General features: G+C 50.6%; 1 protein-coding gene across 1 annotated transcript in view; it reads left to right on the top strand.

The window, feature by feature from the left end:
- LOC129548625 (uncharacterized) overlaps nucleotides 1-14,311 on the top strand; it is a 171,931-nt gene extending 157,620 nt beyond the window's left edge. The window contains exon 5 of the transcript XR_016036406.1: nucleotides 13,006-14,311. The gene's annotated coding sequence lies outside the window, so the exon portion shown is untranslated. The remainder of the gene's footprint in view (nucleotides 1-13,005) is intronic.
- Nucleotides 14,312-17,669: the final 3,358 nt, after the last annotated feature.

Here is a 17,669-nt window from a genome sequence, read left to right on the forward strand (position 1 = left end):
AGACTGCTTGATTGACGTTTCACTCTGTCGACGTCTCCCTTGCTGGGCAGAGACTGCTTGATTGACGTTTCACTCTGTTGGGCAGAGACTGCTTGATTGACGTTTCACTCTGTTGGGCAGAGACTGCTTGATTGACGTTGTCCCGCTTGTTTATTTTTGCTGTGGCCTCTGTGCTGCCATCTGTGCTGAACCTTTGTTGGGAATGTTTTGATCCCGCCTGTTCAGATTTTGTGTTTCTTCATGATTTGGTCTTCATCGTGTGTGTCTGGGTTATTTTGTCTGATAAGAATATACATATTGTGTTTGTCTCTGGTTCCCAGCACAGAGCCCCTGGAACCCTTGGGATTTCCTTAGTGATGGGAGTGTCTGTCATTCATTAGAAGTCCCGTTTGAGCACCTGAGTGGTTCCTAACCGGGTGACTCAGGCGGGACCCCTGGAGCATCTCAGGATGGGGCTGGCCATCAGAAAGACTAGTGATCAGAGAGAACTCTCAGGCTGACCCACTGACGTCTGGGAAGGGGGGAGCTGCAGACCAAGCTCTGCGAAAGCTCTTCAACAGCAGGGTTAGTGAGTGTCCAGGCTGATGAACACGTGGAGATTCAGGGAGAGCAGACGGCTGGAGAGGACATGGAAGCAGCGCACCCTCTGCTCACGCCGTGCCCTGTGCGTCTCCCCCATCTGGCCATTCCTGAATCATATCCTTTTATGCTAGATCAGTAATCTAGTAGGCAACATGTTCCCTTGAACTCTGTGAGCTGCCCTAGCACACCAGTCAACCCCAAGGAGGGGGTTGCTGAGCCTCTGCTCTGTGTCCAGTCAGTTTAGAAGCACCGGTGACAACCTGGACTTGATGTTGCTCTCTGAGGTTGAAAGTGGGCCGTTGAAGGACTGAGCAGTAACCCCTGGGTCAGACACTCACTCCAGGTAGACGGTGTCAGAACAGAATGGAGTTAAATTTGTGAGATAGCTGGTCAGTGACCGCAGAGAACTAAAAACATTGTCTGGTGGTATTGAAAAAATACACATTGGAGTTTCCAACTTGTTGGTGCCAACTAAAAACCGTCCCTCACCCTCTGGTTCTGTAAGAATGAGGTCACGAGCCACTGCAGTCACTGACCTTCAACACCCTCTGAAAGGAGGTCAGGAATGAAGCACTCTGTGCTCTGGGAAGAAAACTAGCAGAACAGGCCCTCGGAGAGATATTTATCAGGAGAAGGACTGATGAGCTGGGTGTCTTGAGTCTTCTCCTGTCTAGAAAAGCACTAAAATCATTAGCTGAGACATCTGATTCCCGGGACCAGCGGCAACCTTCTGCCAAAATGCTCTGCCAACCAAGGCTTGGTTGCACAGTCTCCTCCTTCGCCAAAATCACACACACTGAGCTCTTGCCTTACCTTTGCACAGCAATTCCTTGGAGCAGCTGAAATAGCTTAAATAAAACTTAACTCACAACTCTCAACTTGTGCATTTTTTTCTTTTTTTTCAGTTGACATTGGTGTTTAATTGTTCATAATAGACTTGTGTGATCTGGGCATTTCTGTGGTATCTGTTAAAATGTCCCCTCTTTCATGTCTGATTTCATTGGAATCTTCTCTCTTTTTTATTGAAATGCATATTATTTTATTATAACTTGCTTTCCTTTTGTTCTTTTAAAAACTTTTTAAAATTTTACATTGGCGGATAGCCGATTAACAATGCTGTGGTCAAGTCTTCTTTTTCTCTCTTTTTTCCAGTTAATCTGGCTGAAGGTTCATCTGTTCTGTTTCTTTTGAAAAGCCCAGCTCTTGGTCTCCTGGACATTTCCTATTGCTTTGTAGCCTCAGTTTCATTTGTTTCTGCTCTGACCTTTGTTATTTTCTTCCCATTGCTAACTTGGAGCTTAGTCCGCTCTTCTCTTTCTAGCTCCTTGAGATGTGAAGGCTGCCTTCTTGAGGCCTTTCCTTTTTCTTTATGTGATTGTTTATCGCTGTAAACTTTGTCTTAGGCCATTTGGGCTGCTATGACAAAATACCGCTGATGGGGTGGCTTATAAATGATGGGGAATTATTTCTCACATTTATGGAGACAGGTAGCTCCGAGATGCTGGTGCTGGAGGGTCTGGTGTGCGGGGTGCCTGCTCCCGGGTTGATCGGCGGCACCCTGCCGCGTGTCCTCACATGGCAGGAGGGGCGAGGGAGTTCTGTGGGGTCTCTTTTATAAGAACACTAATCCCATTGTTGAGGGGCCCACTCCCACGACCTGAGCACCTTCCAAAGACCCCACATCCAAACATCGTTACATGGATGCTGGGTTTTAGTGCAGGGTCCTGGGGCCGGGGGGTGGGACAGACGCGGCTGTTCAAGCTGCAGGAACGTCTCTCTTGGAACTGCTTTTGCTGCACCCCATGAGTTTTGGTATGTTGTGTTTCCGTTTTTGTTTGTTTCAGGATATTGGTCTTTTTCTTTGACACACTGGTTGGTGACCTCTTCCATTTCCCTGTTAGTGATTTCTAGTCTCATGCCATTGTGGTCAGAAAGGACACTTGATACTATTTCAGTCTTAAATATATTGAGACTCTTTTCGTGACCTGACATGTGAGAATGAAGAGTGGAGAATGTTCCATGTGATTCTATTGGATGGACCATTACATAGATATCTGCTAAGTCCTTCTGATATAATGTGTAATTCAAACCCAGTGTTTCGTTATTTATTTTCTGTCTGGAGAGTCTATCCATTGCTGAATGTGGGGCACTGGAGGGTTCCCTACCATCACTGCATCTATGTCTAGTTCTGCTTTAAGGTCCGCTGATGCTTGTATAATGTATTTAATTGCTCCAATGTTGGCTGCATCTATATTTACAGCTGTAATCCTCATGATGAATTCACTCTTTTGCTGTTATATAATGACATTTTGCCTCTAGTTACAGTTTTTCACTAACAAATCTATTTTCTCTGATGTAAGCGTATCTTTCGCTATTCTTTTTCATGGAATATCTTTTTCCTTCCCTTCATTTTTAGCCTATGTACCCTTCATTTTTAGCCTATATATGTCCTTGAAGTTCAAATGAATCTCTGTAGAAAGCATCATATAATTGAGTCTTAAAAAAAATGCCACTCAGCCACTGTGTCTAGGGTTGGAGGCAGGGTAGGCAGGTAAAATTCAGGAGGCCATTGGAGCCTGGGTTTCACATAGACAAATTATTTTTAAGAATAAGGATGGCCCAGGTGTCTCACGGGTGTGAATACTTCTGAGCTCAGGGGGGACCGACGCCATGCTGTTCCTCCTGCGGCCCACACGATGTCGCTGCAGGACCTCCCAGGAGCCGGCCCTGCGCATCCCAGGTGGAGGCAGGGCGTCCCCCTGAAGTTACAGAGAGAAACCTTTGTATCTGGGTGCAGGCAGTGTGTCAACGTGTCCAGCGAACTCCCAGTAACTGCCTCTGGGTGGGCTCCCTCCCCAGGGGATGAGAGGCTTGCGTTTCCTTGGGGGTCTTTAGAGTCAGCCTTCATTCTTTTTAGGGATTTTCTGATGGCTCAGATGGTAAAGAGTCTGCCTGCTATGCGGGAGACCCAGGTTCCATCCCTGGGTGGGGAAGATCCCCTGGAGAAGGGAATGGCTACCCAGTCCAGTATTCTTGCCTGGAGAATCCCATTGACAGAGGAGCCTGGCGGGATGCAGTCCATGGGGTCGCAAAGAGGTGGACACGACTGAGTGACCAGCAGTTTTCATTCCCTTCGGTGTCTTTAAGATCCCCGGGTCCTGCAAGCAGGGGAGGCGGGGGCTCCTGAAACCTTCCCGCTGAGCCGTCAGCGCAGCAGGGGCCTCGCCCCTCCCTGATACCCACCTGGCAATGAGCAGCCTGAGCTGCCCAAGTGTTTACACACAGCATGTTAGGCAGTTTTGACTTTTTGAGGGTGAAACATGTGTTTTAAAATCCTTTCCCTGCTCCAGGTCAGGGAGCTCACTTGTAGGCTGATTCTGAGTACTTTCCTTGCGTGTACCCCTCTCTGAGTGCTTCTCGTGAGTATACCCCTCTCTGAAGTTCTAATGCTTCTCCCAGTAGGCAGATTTACGCATCTGCATGTCAACACACAGCTTTGCATAGACTCCCTGTCACCCACCGTGGTCCTCAATCTCCCCGCTGAGGATGTACTACCAGCAGAGATCCCAGGGAACAAGGGGAGAGCAGCACATCCCCTTCACTTTCTGGTGGGCGTCCCATGGGGCTCAGAGGGCAGATCACATGGGTTTTCAGTCCTCTGTCACCTTAGTCCAAAATACATTGAGAACAAAGGTACAGGGTAAATCTTTTTTTTAAGATGGTAGAATGCTGATTTATCTGCGGGAGGCAGACGCAGGCTTGTGGAGGGTAACGCAAGAAGAATAATCACAACAGTGGTTCACGTGCAGTGAACAGAACCTGCCCAAGAACAAGCATCAGTGGCCAGGATGGCCCCACGAGGCTGGTCCTCCACTAAACTACTGGACGTCGTCTGAACATGCATTGACACACGGTAGCGATGGACCAATGATGCCATTGACCCAAAGTAATCACACAGCCGATTCTACCATCTCCCAGAGGGCTATGTAGGAACTGAATAAAAATTCTGCAAAGATGTGGAAGCAGAAAGGTCCCGGGATCACCAGAGAGGGAGAGTCAGCCTTCAGGTGTGGGGCCTGGGTCCTGAGAGGCAGGGCTGGGTCAGGACAGGAGGCAGAGACGGGGGGACCTGGCACCTGATCCTCTGAAATCAGGCACAGTGGTGGTGGCGGGCGGTTCGCGGGCCCTTTCTTATGTGTCGGGAGATGCTCTGAGTGTCCTTCAGACGTGCCCCACTGATGCTCACACTGGACCCTGGGGATGGGAGCAGCTCTAAGCCCCTGTGTGTGTGATGGGACCATGGCCCCACAGGGCAGGCACTCAGAGCCTGGGCCACATAGGAGGATGCTGGCAGGGCCCGGCTCCTGGGGAGGAAGATGGGGGCTCCTCTGGTGTCCACAGCTAAGACAAGCTGGAGGTGGGCTGGGGCTCATGCTGGAGAACCAAGTACCAGAGAGAAGATGGACTGGGTTCATACAACGAAATGTGACTGAATTTTCAAAACTGTAATATTCATCAAGTAAAGGGAAAGAAAGAAAGTCTGTAGCGCAGCGTATATGTCATTTTCAAATAAAACATCAAAAGATACACTGTGTTTCCCAGATCTTTCTTGCGGGAAATTGGGGAGATCAGTGGAGTCCAGGGCCTCCTTAACAGGGTGGCAGGGTGGGAATAACACAAACCAAGTCAGGGAAAAACAATTTTCAAAAGAAATTTTTGACGCAGATTTGATAGTAATCTCCCGGTCCCCTTGGAAGATGCAAGAAGCATTAGCGTGGGGATGAGGAAGAGATTCCGCTGTTCAGAGTGTTACACTCCAGGCATCCGTTGCTGGTCCCTGCTCTGATCATCATTTGTAATCACTCAGGATTAATCCCCATGTTATGGGTTCCCATCAGGCCCTCTCCTATCGCTCTTCTTTGATGTGAGTCAGTCCCGAGGGATGGATCCTGTCACGGTTTGTCAAGGAGCCAAGGGTCCTGCAGTTCTGGCCTCCTGTCCTGTAGGGACTGCTTGCCTGTTTTCTAGTACTTGAGTGATGCCGTGTCCACAGGTGCTGTTTCAGGGGTGACTTTGTTCCCATCAGGTGTCTGCAGATACTGCTCCTGCATCGCTGGGTTTGGATGTTTCCAAGAGACAGGGCTCACATTGACCAGATAGCCACAGCCTCCCCACCCCATGGCCCCGGGACTGGGGCATTGGTGTTTTCTCAACATTTCTTAAAGCCTGTGGAATTCTACTCATAATCGCCTGATGTCTTAGTCCCGAGCAGTTTGCATCTGTTTTCTCCTGGAACATCTTATCCTCCTTTCAGCTAAACTTGCAGATTTCCTTCAGTCGTGGCAAGTTTCTTGTATTTGAGGAATACGTTTCCGTCCCACTCACGGGGTCCTTACGCTCGTGCTGAGGCTGGGTGCCCTTCCCTACCAGGTAGCTGGTTGCCTCTCTGGCGGCACAGCTCTGCGTTTCCGCCTGCGTGGTGAGCCTCCCAGGTCTTTCTTCTTCCTCGTGCAGCTTCTCAGTTTGCACGACTCTCTGTCGGGCTCCACGCTCCCGCTTCATGCATTCTGTCTGCAGTGACCTCTGATGGTCCACTTGTGTCTGTAGGGCTCCACTTCTCCCTTTTCTAACTTCTAGAGTTGTGTCATTTCATATGAGCCTTATTCAAATGATTCCGCCATATTTGAATTTACTGTGTAGCTCAAGTGTCTGTAGGAAATGGCCTTTTTCCCCTGGATTATGTTTTAATTGAGACTGATTGCTCTTCTCTTCTTCAGCTTCTCTGTGTCTTTTGGGTGGAGAATTTCATCCATTTGCATTTAAGTGCTTATCAGTGTGCAGGGGCACACGTTGGGCCTCCTGTCTGTCTCAGGCTGCTCTGCAGGGTTTTCTTCTTTCCCTTTCTGCCCTTTTATGATGTGATGATTTTCTGGAGTGGTGGGCCTTGACTCCTATCTATCTTTTTGTATCTTCTGCTGGTATTGATTTCTGACTGCTGTGAGGTTTAGATGAAACTCTTAGAGTCATGACAGCTTACGCATTTGACATGCTATTTGTATTTATATTTGTGTATGATTATGTACTCATAGATTTCATCCCAATTAAAAAATTAATGTTTACCTTTCTCCAGTTTTGTCTCTTCGGAGTCTTTTAGAGTTTGGTGCCTGATTCCAATGGCATGACCGAGTAGCATTTCTTCGTCATGTTCCTTTCTGGATAACCAGGTGTTCCAGATTCATCTTGGTACTTCCATTTCTCCCCAGTACTCAGGTCCCCTTAAGATACATAAAGTGATGTTGCACCAGAGCAGTCTTGGCACAGGAGTGCTCATGGCTACTGGGTTGGTCAGTTTTTTAGGTCTTTCAATGGAATGGAATACTGTTTGTTTTTTTTTTAAAGATAATATTAATACATATCGTGATTTCATTTTGCTATTTCTGACTCAAATATAGCCACAGACCCCGTAGCTGGAGTCGCAGCCCCCAGAGTATGGAATAGTGTATTAATGTGTCTGGTGGACCCTTAGTAACTGCCTCTGGTGGGCTCCCACCCCAGGTATGAGAAGTCTTATTTTCACTTGGGGAGTCTTTAGAGTCAGCCTTCATCCCCTGTGATGTTTTGATTACCTCGAGGGTCACTGAGTCCTGTAAAGTGGTCTCAGGCCTGAGCAGGTGACGTGGGGGCTCCTGAAAGCTTCCCGGTGAGCTGTCAGCGCAGAGGGGCCTCGCCCCTCCCTGATGCCCACCCAGCGATGAGCAGCCTGAGCTGCCCCAGGAGGAGGGTCTCCTGTGAGGCAGAGATGCTGCTGTGTTGTCAAGTGGCGTGTGTTAGTTCATTCTTACCCTCTGATGGGAGACCCAGGGATGCTTCAATGCGCTTTCCTGATCCGCATCGGGGACCAGACCCGGTAGTTCAGTTCAGTTCAGTTCAGTTGCTCAGTCGTGTCCAACTCTTTGCGACCCCATGGACTGCAGCACTCCAGGCCTCCCTGTCCATCACCAAAGCCTGGAGTCCAGTAGAACCATTTTTAAATGCTTTCCTAGAATATGTTCCTCTTTGAAATTCTAATGAGCTTCCCTTCAGACAAGTTTGCACATCTGCTCGCCAAGAGCCAGCCTTGCACAGAATTGTGGCCTCAGAACTGCTCCTCACGCCCACCCACGGCCCTCAGGCTCCAAGCGAGGAACTGGTCACGAGCATCGGAGAGGAGAGGGGGCACCTCCCCTCCGGTCTCTTGCCGGCCTCCGATGGGACTTGGTGGGAGGGTCCGGTGGGCTTTCAGTCCTGTCTCCCGAAACCACAATGCCCTGAAAGCCCAGGTGCAGGGAGCAACATGCAGATGATCAAACATTGCTGTAGCTGAGCTCGGTGACCTGCAGGCTGGTGGAGAGGGCTGCAAATGGGGACATCCACAGCAGCGATGCCTTTTCAGGGGACAGCGCAGGCACAAGCCCGCGTCAGCTCCCAGGCTGGTCCGCACCAGGCTGGTCCTCCACTGAACTACTGGACGTTGTCTAAAGCTGTGTGGACGCAAGGTGGTGATGGGCAGAAGGATGCCTGTGTCTCTGAACTAGCCACACAGGCAACTGTACCAGCTCCCAGGAGGCTTTTGAGGAAATAACGAACAATTCTTCAAAGACGTGGAAGCAGATGTTTCAGGGATCAGGACGAGGGGGAATCACCCTACAGGTGTGGGGCCTGGGTCCTGAGAGGCAGGGCTGGGTCGGGACAGGAGGCAGAGACGGGGGGACCTGGCACCTGAGCCTCTGAAATCAGGCACAGTGATGGTGGCGGGCGGTTCGCGGGCCCTTTCTTATGTGTCGGGAGATGCTCTGAGTGTCCTTCAGACGTGCCCCACTGATTCTCACACTGGATCCTGGAGACGGGAGTAGCTCTAAGCCCCTGTGCGTGTGATGGGACCATGGCCCCACAGGGCAGGCACTCAGAGCCTGGGCCACATAGGAGGATGCTGGCAGGGCCTGGCTCCTGGGGAGGAAGATGGGGGCTTCTCTGGTGTCCACAGCTAAGACAAGCTGGAGGTGGGCTGGGGGCTCATGCTGGAGAACCAAGTACCAGAGAGAAGATGGATTGGGTTCATACAACAAAAGGTGACTGAATTTTCAAAAATGTAATATTCATCAAGTAAAAGGAAAGAAAGAAAGTCTGTAGCGCAGCATATGTGTCATTTTCAAATAAAACATCAAAAGATACACTGTGTTTCCCAGATCTTCTTTCTTGCGGGAAATTGGGGAGATCAGTGGAGTCCAGGGCCTCCTTAACAGGGTGGCAGGGTGGGAATAACACAAACCAAGTCAGGGAAAAACAGTTTTCAAAAGAAATTTGTGACGCAGATTTGATAGTAATCTCCCGGTCCCCTTGGAAGATGCAAGAAGCATTAGCGTGGGGATGAGGAAGAGATTCTGCCGTTCACAGTGTTACACTCCAGGCATCCGTTGCTGGTCCCTGCTCTGATCATCATTTGTAATCACTCAGGATTAATCCCCATGTTATGGGTTCCCATCAGGCCTGTCCTATCACTCTTCTTTGATGTGAGTCAGTCCCGAGGGATGGGTCCTGTCACGCTTTGTCAAGGAGCCAAAGGTCCTGCAGTTCTGGCCTCCTGTCCTGTAGGGACTGCTTGCCTGTTTTCTAGTACTTGAGTGATGCCATGTCCACAGGTACTGTTTCAGGGGTGACTTTGTTCCCATCAGGTGTTTGCAGATACTGCTCCTGCATCGCTGGGTTTGGATGTTTCCAGGAGACAGGGCTCACATTGACCAGATAGCCACAGCCTCCCCACCCCATGGCCCCTGGACTGGGGCATTGGTGTTTTCGCAACATTTCTTAAAGCCTGTGGAATTCTACAGCCTGATATCTTAGTCCCGAGCAGTTTGCATCTGTTTTCTCCTGGAACATGTTATCCCCTTTTCAGCTAAACTTGCAGATTTCCTTCAGTCATGGAAAGCTTCTATTAATTAAAAATTAGATTTCAGCTCCGTTTACTGAGGTGCTGACCGATTGCAGTGGAGCTGGTGCCGGACAGGGAGGCCTGGAGTGCTGCGATTCATGGGGTCACAAAGAGTCGGACATGACTGAGCGACTGAACCAAACTGAACTGAGGGTCACTGAGCCTGCCAAGTGGTTTCAGGCCTGAGTAGGGGAGGCAGGGGGCTCCTGAAACCTTCCCGCTGAGCCGTCAGCGCAGCAGGGGCCTCGCCTCTCCCTGACGCCCACCAGCGATGAGTCTGAGCTGCCCCAGGAGGCCGGTCTCCTGTGAGGTGGAGATGCTCCTGTGCCATCAGGAGGCGCGTGTTAGTTCATTTCACCGTCTGACGGGGAGACTCAGGGATGCTTCAGTGCACTTTCCTGCTCCGCAGCGGGGACCAGACCGGAAGACCGTGCTGAGGACTCTGGTGCATGTGCCTCTCTTTGGAATCCTGCTGGGCTTCTCCTCAGACAAGTGCACAGATCTGCACGTCCACACACAGCTTTGCCTCGAATTCAAAGACTCCACATCAGACCTGACGTCCATCCGTTTCCTGCAGGCTCCACGTTAAGAGTTTCCTACAAGCGGGGGCCGCAAGGAAGAGGAGAGAGGGGCACTGCCCCTGCGCGTTGCTGTGGGATCCCGGGGACTCGGTGGTGGATCACGGGGGTGCTCACTCCTCTGTCTCCTGAAACCAGAATAGACTGAGAGCCAGGGGCAGCGGCAGCGGTGCTGATCCAGGCGCGTTACAGGCTGCAGAGCGGGTGACTCAGGAGAACGTTCACAGCAGGGATTCTCTTGCAGTGAACAGAACAGGGACAGGAATGAGGGTCAGCTGCCAGCATAGCCCCCACCAGGCGGGTCCTTCCCTAAACTACCGGACGTTGTCTTCACCTACATTGACACAAGTTTCTGTTCAGTTCAGTCACTCAGCGTGTCCCATTCTTTGAGACCCCATGGATGGCAGCACACCAGGCCTCCCAGTCTTTCACCAACTCCTGGAGTTTGCTCCAACTCCTGTCCATTGAGTTGGTGATGCCATGCAACCATCTCCTCTGTTGTCCCCTTCTCCTCCTGCCTTCAATCTTTCCCAACATTAGGGTCTTTCTCAATGAGTCGATTCTTCGCATCAGGTGGCCAAAGTATTGGAGTTTCAGCTTCAGCATCAGTCCTTCCAATGAATATTCAGGACTTGTTTCCTTTAGGATTGACTGGTTTGCTCTTGCTGTCCAAGGGACTCTCAAAAGTCTTCTCCAGCACCACAGTTCAAAAACATGAATTCTTCGGTGCTCAGGTTTCTTTATGGTCCAACTCTCACATCCATACATGACTACTGGAAAAACCATAGCTTTGACTATATGGACCTTTGTTGGCAAAGTAATGTCTCTGCTTTTTAATATGCTGTCTAGGTTGGTCATAGCTTTCCTTCCAAGGAGCAAGCGTCTTTTAATCTCACAGCCGCAGTCACCATCTGCAGTGATTGTGGAGCCCCCAAAACAGAGTCTGACACTGTTTCCGTTGATTCCCACCTGTTTGCCATGAAGTGATGGGATGGCTTGCCATGATCTTAGTTTTCTGAATGCTGAGTTTTAAGCCAACTTTTTCAATCTTCTCTTTCACTTTCATCAAGAAGCTCTTTAGTTCCTCTTCACTTTCTGCCATAAGTGTGGTGTCATCTGCGTTTCTGAGGTTATTGATATTTCTCCCGGCAATCTTGACACAAGGTAGTGATGGATAGGTAGATGGCACTATCTCCAAACTAATCACCCAGCCAGTTCTACCCACTGCCAGAGGCTCTGTGCGGAACTGAATAAACAGTTCTGCAATGATGTGGAAGTAGAATGGTTCTGGGATCCCCAGGGAGGAGGAGCCACCCTCTAGGCGTGGGACCTGGGCCCTGAAAGGCAGGGCTGGATCAGTACAGGAGGCAGAGACGGGGGGACCTGGCACCTGAGCCTCACAAATCAGGGACAGGGAGGTGATGGTGGCGGGTGGTACACGGGGCCTTTCTTATGTGTCAGAAGATGCTGTGAGCGTCCTTTAGATGTGCCTCACTGATGCTCACATCAGATCCTGGAGATGGGAGTAGCTCTAAGCTCCCTTACGTGCGATGGGACCACAGCCTTCCTAAGCAGGCTCTCAGAGTCCTGACCGCACAGGTGGATGCTGGCATGGGCCTGGCTCCTGGGGAGGAAGGTGGAAGCACTGCTCGTGTCCACAGCCAGGACAACCTGGAGGTGGGGTGCGGGTATTTATTGGCAAACCAGAGAGAAGATGGACTGGGTTTCTACAAAGAGACTTTGTAGAAGTTTTTGGATTATCATTCACAAATAGAATATTCAGCAAGTAAAAGGCAAGACACAAGGTCTGCAGCACAGCGTGTTTGTCAGTTTCCAGTAGAAACTTCAAAAGCCACACTTTGTCGAGACACACGTGCATGCCTGGTTATCTTTAAAGTGCATTAATGTTTGTTCTTTCTTAGAGGAATGTGGAAAAATCAGGAAGGGTCCTGTTCCTTCTAACAGGGAGTAACCCAAACCAAGTAAAGTACAATTTTCAAAGGAAATTTGTAATAAAAGCTTTGGTGATAATCTCTTGGCTTACTTGGAAGATGCGAGAAGAATTAGTGTGGGGATGAGGAAGAGATTCCGCCGTTCACAGTGTTACACTCCAGGCATCCGTTGCTAGTCCCTGCTCTGATCATCATTTGTAATCACTCAGGATTAATCCCCACGTTATGGGTTCCCATCAGGCCCTCTCCTATCACTCTTCTTTGATGTGAGTCAGTCCCGAGGGATGGGTCCTGTCACGCTTTGTCAAGGAGCCAAGGGTACTGCAGTTCTGGCCTCCTGTCCTGTAGGGACTGCTTGCCTGTTTTCTAGTACTTGAGTGATGCTGTGTCCACAGGTACTGTTTCGGGGTGACTTTGTTACTGTCAGGCGTTTGCAGATACTGCTCCTGCATCGCTGGGTTTGGATGTTTCCAAGAGACAGGGCTCACATTGACCAGATAGCCACAGCCTCCCCACCCCATGGCCCCGGGACTGGGGCATTGGTGTTTTCGCAACATTTCTTAAAGCCTGTGGAATTCTACTCATAATCGCCTGATGTGTTAGTCCCGAGCAGTTTGCATCTGTTCTCCTGGAACATCTTATCCTCTTTTCAGCTAAACTTGCAGATTTCCTTCAGTCGTGGCGAGTTTCTCGTATTTGAAGAATACGTTTCCGTCCCACTCACGGGGTCCTTACGCTCGTGCTGAGGCTGGGTGCCCTTCCCCACCAGGTAGCTGGTCGCCTCTCTGGTGGCGGCCCAGCTCTGCGTTTCCGCCTGCGCGGTGAACCTCAGCTGTTGAGTCTGTAGCCATCTCTGCCCTGCCCATGCTTTTCTGTTTCATACATTGTGACTGTAATGATCCTGACTGTCCTTTTTTGTCTATAGGGCACGGCATCTCTGTTTTCAAACGTCTATAGCTGTATCATTTCAACAAGGAGTCTTGTTCAAATGCTTCTGCCATACTTTAATTTACCGGTTCGAAATTAGGAAACAGCTATGACACGGCTGTAGTACATCATACGAAATGCTGGGCTGGTTGAATCACAAGCTGGAACCAAGATTTCCTGGAGAAATATCGTCAACCTCAGATATGGAAATGATACCATGCTGATGGCGGAAAGTACAGAGGCAGTAAAGAGCCTCGTGATGCGGGTGGAAGAGGAGAGTGAAAAAGCTGGCTTGGAACTCAGCGTTCACTAAACTAAGAGCGTAGAATCCAGTCCCATCCCTTGCTGGCAAATAAAAAGGAAATAATTGAAGGTAGTGACAGATTTTATTTTCTTTTGCTCCAAAATCACTGTGGTAGGTGACTGCAGTCATGAAATTAAAAGACAATTGTTCCTTGGAAGAAAAGCTATGACAAACCTAGATGGAGTATTAAAAAGCAGAGACATCACTTTGTTGACAAATGTCTGTTTAGTCAAAGCTGTGGTTTTCCCAGTGGTCATGTATAGATGTGAGACCTGGGCCATGAAGAAGGCTGAGAGCCAAAGGATTGATGCTTTCAAATTGTGGTGCTGGAAAAGACTCTTGAGAGTCCCTTGTACAGCATGGAGAGCAAACCAGTCAATCCTAAAGTCAACCCTTTCAAATCAACCCAATGGATACTCATTGGAAGGACTGACGCTGAGGCTGAAGCTCCAATAGTCTGGCCACCTGATGCAAAGGGCTGACTCATTGGAAAAGACTGATGCTGGGAAAGATCGAAGGCCGGAGGAGAAGGGGACGACAGAGGATGAGATGGTTGGAGGGCATCACCGATTCAATGGGCATGAGTTTGCGCAAGCTCGGGAGATGGTGAGGGGCAGAGGACCCTGGTGTGGTGTGGTCCACGGGGTCGCAGAGAGGGACACGACTTAGGGACTGAGCAGCAACAGCGAATGTCTCCAGCACGTGGGGGAAACGCACGCTTGTCCTGGGTTGGGCTTTCATTGAGGCTGATTCGGTTTTCATTTCCTTCAGCCTGTCCATGTCTTTTGAATAGAGACTTTATCCATTTACATTTAAGATAATTATTAATAGACAGGGGCTTGCTCTGGTCCTCTTTTCAACTGTTTTCTGGCTGTTTTGTCATTTTGTGTTTTCCCTCTACCTTGCTGTCTTCCTTTGCGATAGGGCGGTTCTCCGCGGCGGGGTGCCTTGATTCCTGCCTGGTTACCTTTTCTCTATCTGCTGCTGTGTTTTGATTACTGTGAAGCTTAGATGAAGTTCTTATGGGCATAACAGCTCATGCATTTTGAGTATTATTTGTATTATTTTCTGTGAATGATTATGTACTCATAGATTTCAACATACTGATGTTTATCAACCCATTGGAAGCTCATTGTCCGTTTGTTTCCTGGGAGGCTCTTGGGTTTTGAGGCCTTGCTCCAGTGGAGTGACCGAGTGATCTTTATCTTTTATGCTTTCTGGTAACAAGATGATCTAGATTCATCTTGTTCATTCCCAGAGCACTTCTCCAGAAAACTCAGGCCCCGTTGAGATACAGATAATTGTATTTCCCCATAACAGCCTTGGTGCTGGGGTGTGCATATCTCTGGGCCGGTCACTTTTCTAAGTCTTTCAGTGGAACAGAATACTAGTTTTTAAAGAGATAATATCACCATGACTTCTTGCCACTGTTTCCCACTCAAATGTAGCACACCAACCAGATGGAGCCTCAGCCCCACAGCTCGAGCCAGAGCCTCTGCAACGGCTACCGTCGCCCGTGGCTCTGGCGGGTTGAGGGTGGAGGAGGTTAGAGATGCAGAGAGAAGGCCGGTGCCCAGGTGTGGCGCCTCCTGGGCCAGGAGCCTCTGTACACCCTCCCGGGTCACGAGTGACCTGGGCACAGGGTTGCTTCCCGGCTCCTGTCTGTGCAGCTTCCCAGGGGATCAGTCTGTCTCTTATTTCTTCTCCCCTCTGGTCATCCTGTCCCCGCCCTGCCTTGCTGCCAGTTAGAGCTGTCGAATGTTCGTCTTCAGGGAGGATGACTGGTTCAGCATGTTGTCCACTTTTCTCGGGCAGGAGGGCGTGGACGCGCAGAGAAGGTGGAGACTCACTCAGAGCTTGGTCTTGGGGACCGGTGTTGGGCCCGTGGCCTGGATCGATCCTGTGTGATGTCACCTTGAAACCACCTCTCTGGGCTTGGAGGGACCCTCTCCTTCCTTGTGTGCAGGGGGCTCCTGTCCGGGGGCTCTTTCTGGCCTTCGGGTGTCTCACCTATACAGGGCTCTGTTGGAGATTCTCGGTATCAGCCGAAATAACGGAGTAAGGTGCTTATGCCAGCATTTATCTCATCCTCCATGTAGGGAAGCTGCTGTATGATAACACAGTTCCCTAGCGGCTCAGATGGTAAAGGATCCGCCTGCAGTGCAGGAAACCTGGGTTCGATTCCTGGGTTGGGAAGATCCCCTGGATGAGGGCATGGCAACCCACTCTAGTATTCCTGCCTGGAGAATCCCATGGACAGAGGACCCTGGCGGCTGCAGTCCGTGGGGCCGCAGAGACTCAGATGTGACTGAGTGAGTAGGCACAGCACAGCCTTTGCTCTCACCAGCCCATCACCTGGGTGGCTCAGCTGCTGGGTAAAATCCAGGCTTCTGGTGGAGGCCGGGTCTCAGACCGATGAATGCTTTACAGGAAAGGATGCCCCGCATGTCGTGTGTGTGTGCTCAGTCGTGTCTGACTCTGCGCCATCCTGTGGACTGTAGCCTGCCAGGCTCCTCTGTCCACAGGACTTCGCAGGCAAGAATACTGGAGTAGGTTGCCATTTCCTGCTCCAGGGTATCTTTCTGACCCAGGGATAGAACCTGTATCTCCTACTTTGGCAGGCAGATTCTTTACAACTGGGCCACCTGGGAAGCCCATCCCAACTGTCACTTCAGGTCAGTTCGGTCATCAGTTGTGTCCGATTCTTTGTGACCCCATGGACTGCAGCATGCCAGGCTTGCCTGTCCATCACCAGCTCTCAGAGTTGGTCAAGCTCATGTCCACTGAGTCAGTGACGCCATCCAACCATCTCATCGTCTGTCATCTCCTCTTCCTGCTTTTGATTTTTGCCAGAATCAATATCTTTTCCAGTGAGTCAGTTCTTTGCATCAGGTGGCCAAAGTACTGGAGTTTCAGCTTCAGCATCAGTCCTTCCAATGAACACCCAGGACTGATTTACTTTGGGATGGACTGGTTGGATCTCCTTGCAGTCGAAGGGACTCTCAAGAGTCTTCTCCAACACAACAGTTCAAAAGCATCAGTTCTTCAGCGCGCAGTTTTCTTTATAGTCCAACTCTCACATCCCTACATGACCACGGGAAAAACCATAGCTTTGACTAGACGGACCTTTGTTGGCAAAGTAATGTCTCTGCTTTTTAATATGCTGTCTGGGTTGGTCATGGGTGTGAATACTTCTGAGCTCAGAGGGGACCGACGCCATGCTGTTCCTCCTGCAGCCACACGATGTCGCTGCAGGACCTCCCAGGAGCCGGCTGTCAGGCCCATAGGCAGCTCACCCCAGGTGGAGGCAGGGCGTCCCCCTGAACTTACAGAGAGAAACCTTTGTATCCAGGTGCAGACAGTGTGTCAACGTGTCCAGCGAACTCCCAGTAACTGCCTCTGGTGGGCTCCCTCCCCAGGGTATGAGAGAACCTGTGTTCCTTGGGGGTCTTTAGAGTCAGCCTTCATCCCCTGTGATGTTTTGATTACCTCGAGGGTCACTGAGTCCTGCAAAGTGGTCTCAGGCCTGAGCAGGTGAGGAGGGGGCTCCTGAAACCTTCCCGCTGAGCCGTCAGTGCAGCAGGGGTCTTGCCCCTCCCTGATGCCCACCCAGCGATGAGCAGCCTGAGCTGCCCCAGGAGGAGGGTCTCCTTTGAGGCAGAGATGCTCCTGTGTCGTCAGGAGGCGCGTGTTAGCTCATTCTCCCCGTCTGACGGGGACACCCAGGGATGCTTCAGTGCACTTTCCTGCTCCCCAACGGGGACCAGACCCAGTAGTTCAATTCAGTTCAGTTCAGTTAAGTTGCTCAGTCGTGTCCAACTCTTTGCGACCCCATGGACTGCAGCACTCCAGGCCTCCCTGTCCATCACCAAAGCCTGGAGTCCAGTAGAACCATTTTTAAATGCTTTCCTAGAATATGTTCCTCTTTGAAATTCTAATGAGCTTCCCTTCAGACAAGTTTGCACATCTGCTCGCCAAGAGCCAGCCTTGCACAGAATTGTGGCCTCAGAACTGCTCCTCACGCCCACCCACGGCCCTCAGGCTCCAAGCGAGGAACTGGTCACGAGCATCGGAGAGGAGAGGGGGCACCTCCCCTCCGGTCTCTTGCCGGCCTCCGATGGGACTTGGTGGGAGGGTCCGGTGGGCTTTCAGTCCTGTCTCCCGAAACCACAATGCCCTGAAAGCCCAGGTGCAGGGAGCAACATGCAGATGATCAAACATTGCCGTAGCTGAGCTCGGTGACCTGCAGGCTGGTGGAGAGGGCTGCAAATGGGGACATCCACAGCAGCGATGCCTTTTCAGGGGACAGCGCAGGCACAAGCCCGCGTCAGCTCCCAGGCTGGTCCGCACCAGGCTGG

The sequence above is a fragment of the Moschus berezovskii genome, chromosome 25 (assembly GCF_049115385.1).
Source record: "Moschus berezovskii isolate FMDL1 chromosome 25, NW_MosBer_1.0, whole genome shotgun sequence".
Classification (NCBI taxonomy): Eukaryota; Metazoa; Chordata; class Mammalia; order Artiodactyla; family Moschidae; genus Moschus; species Moschus berezovskii.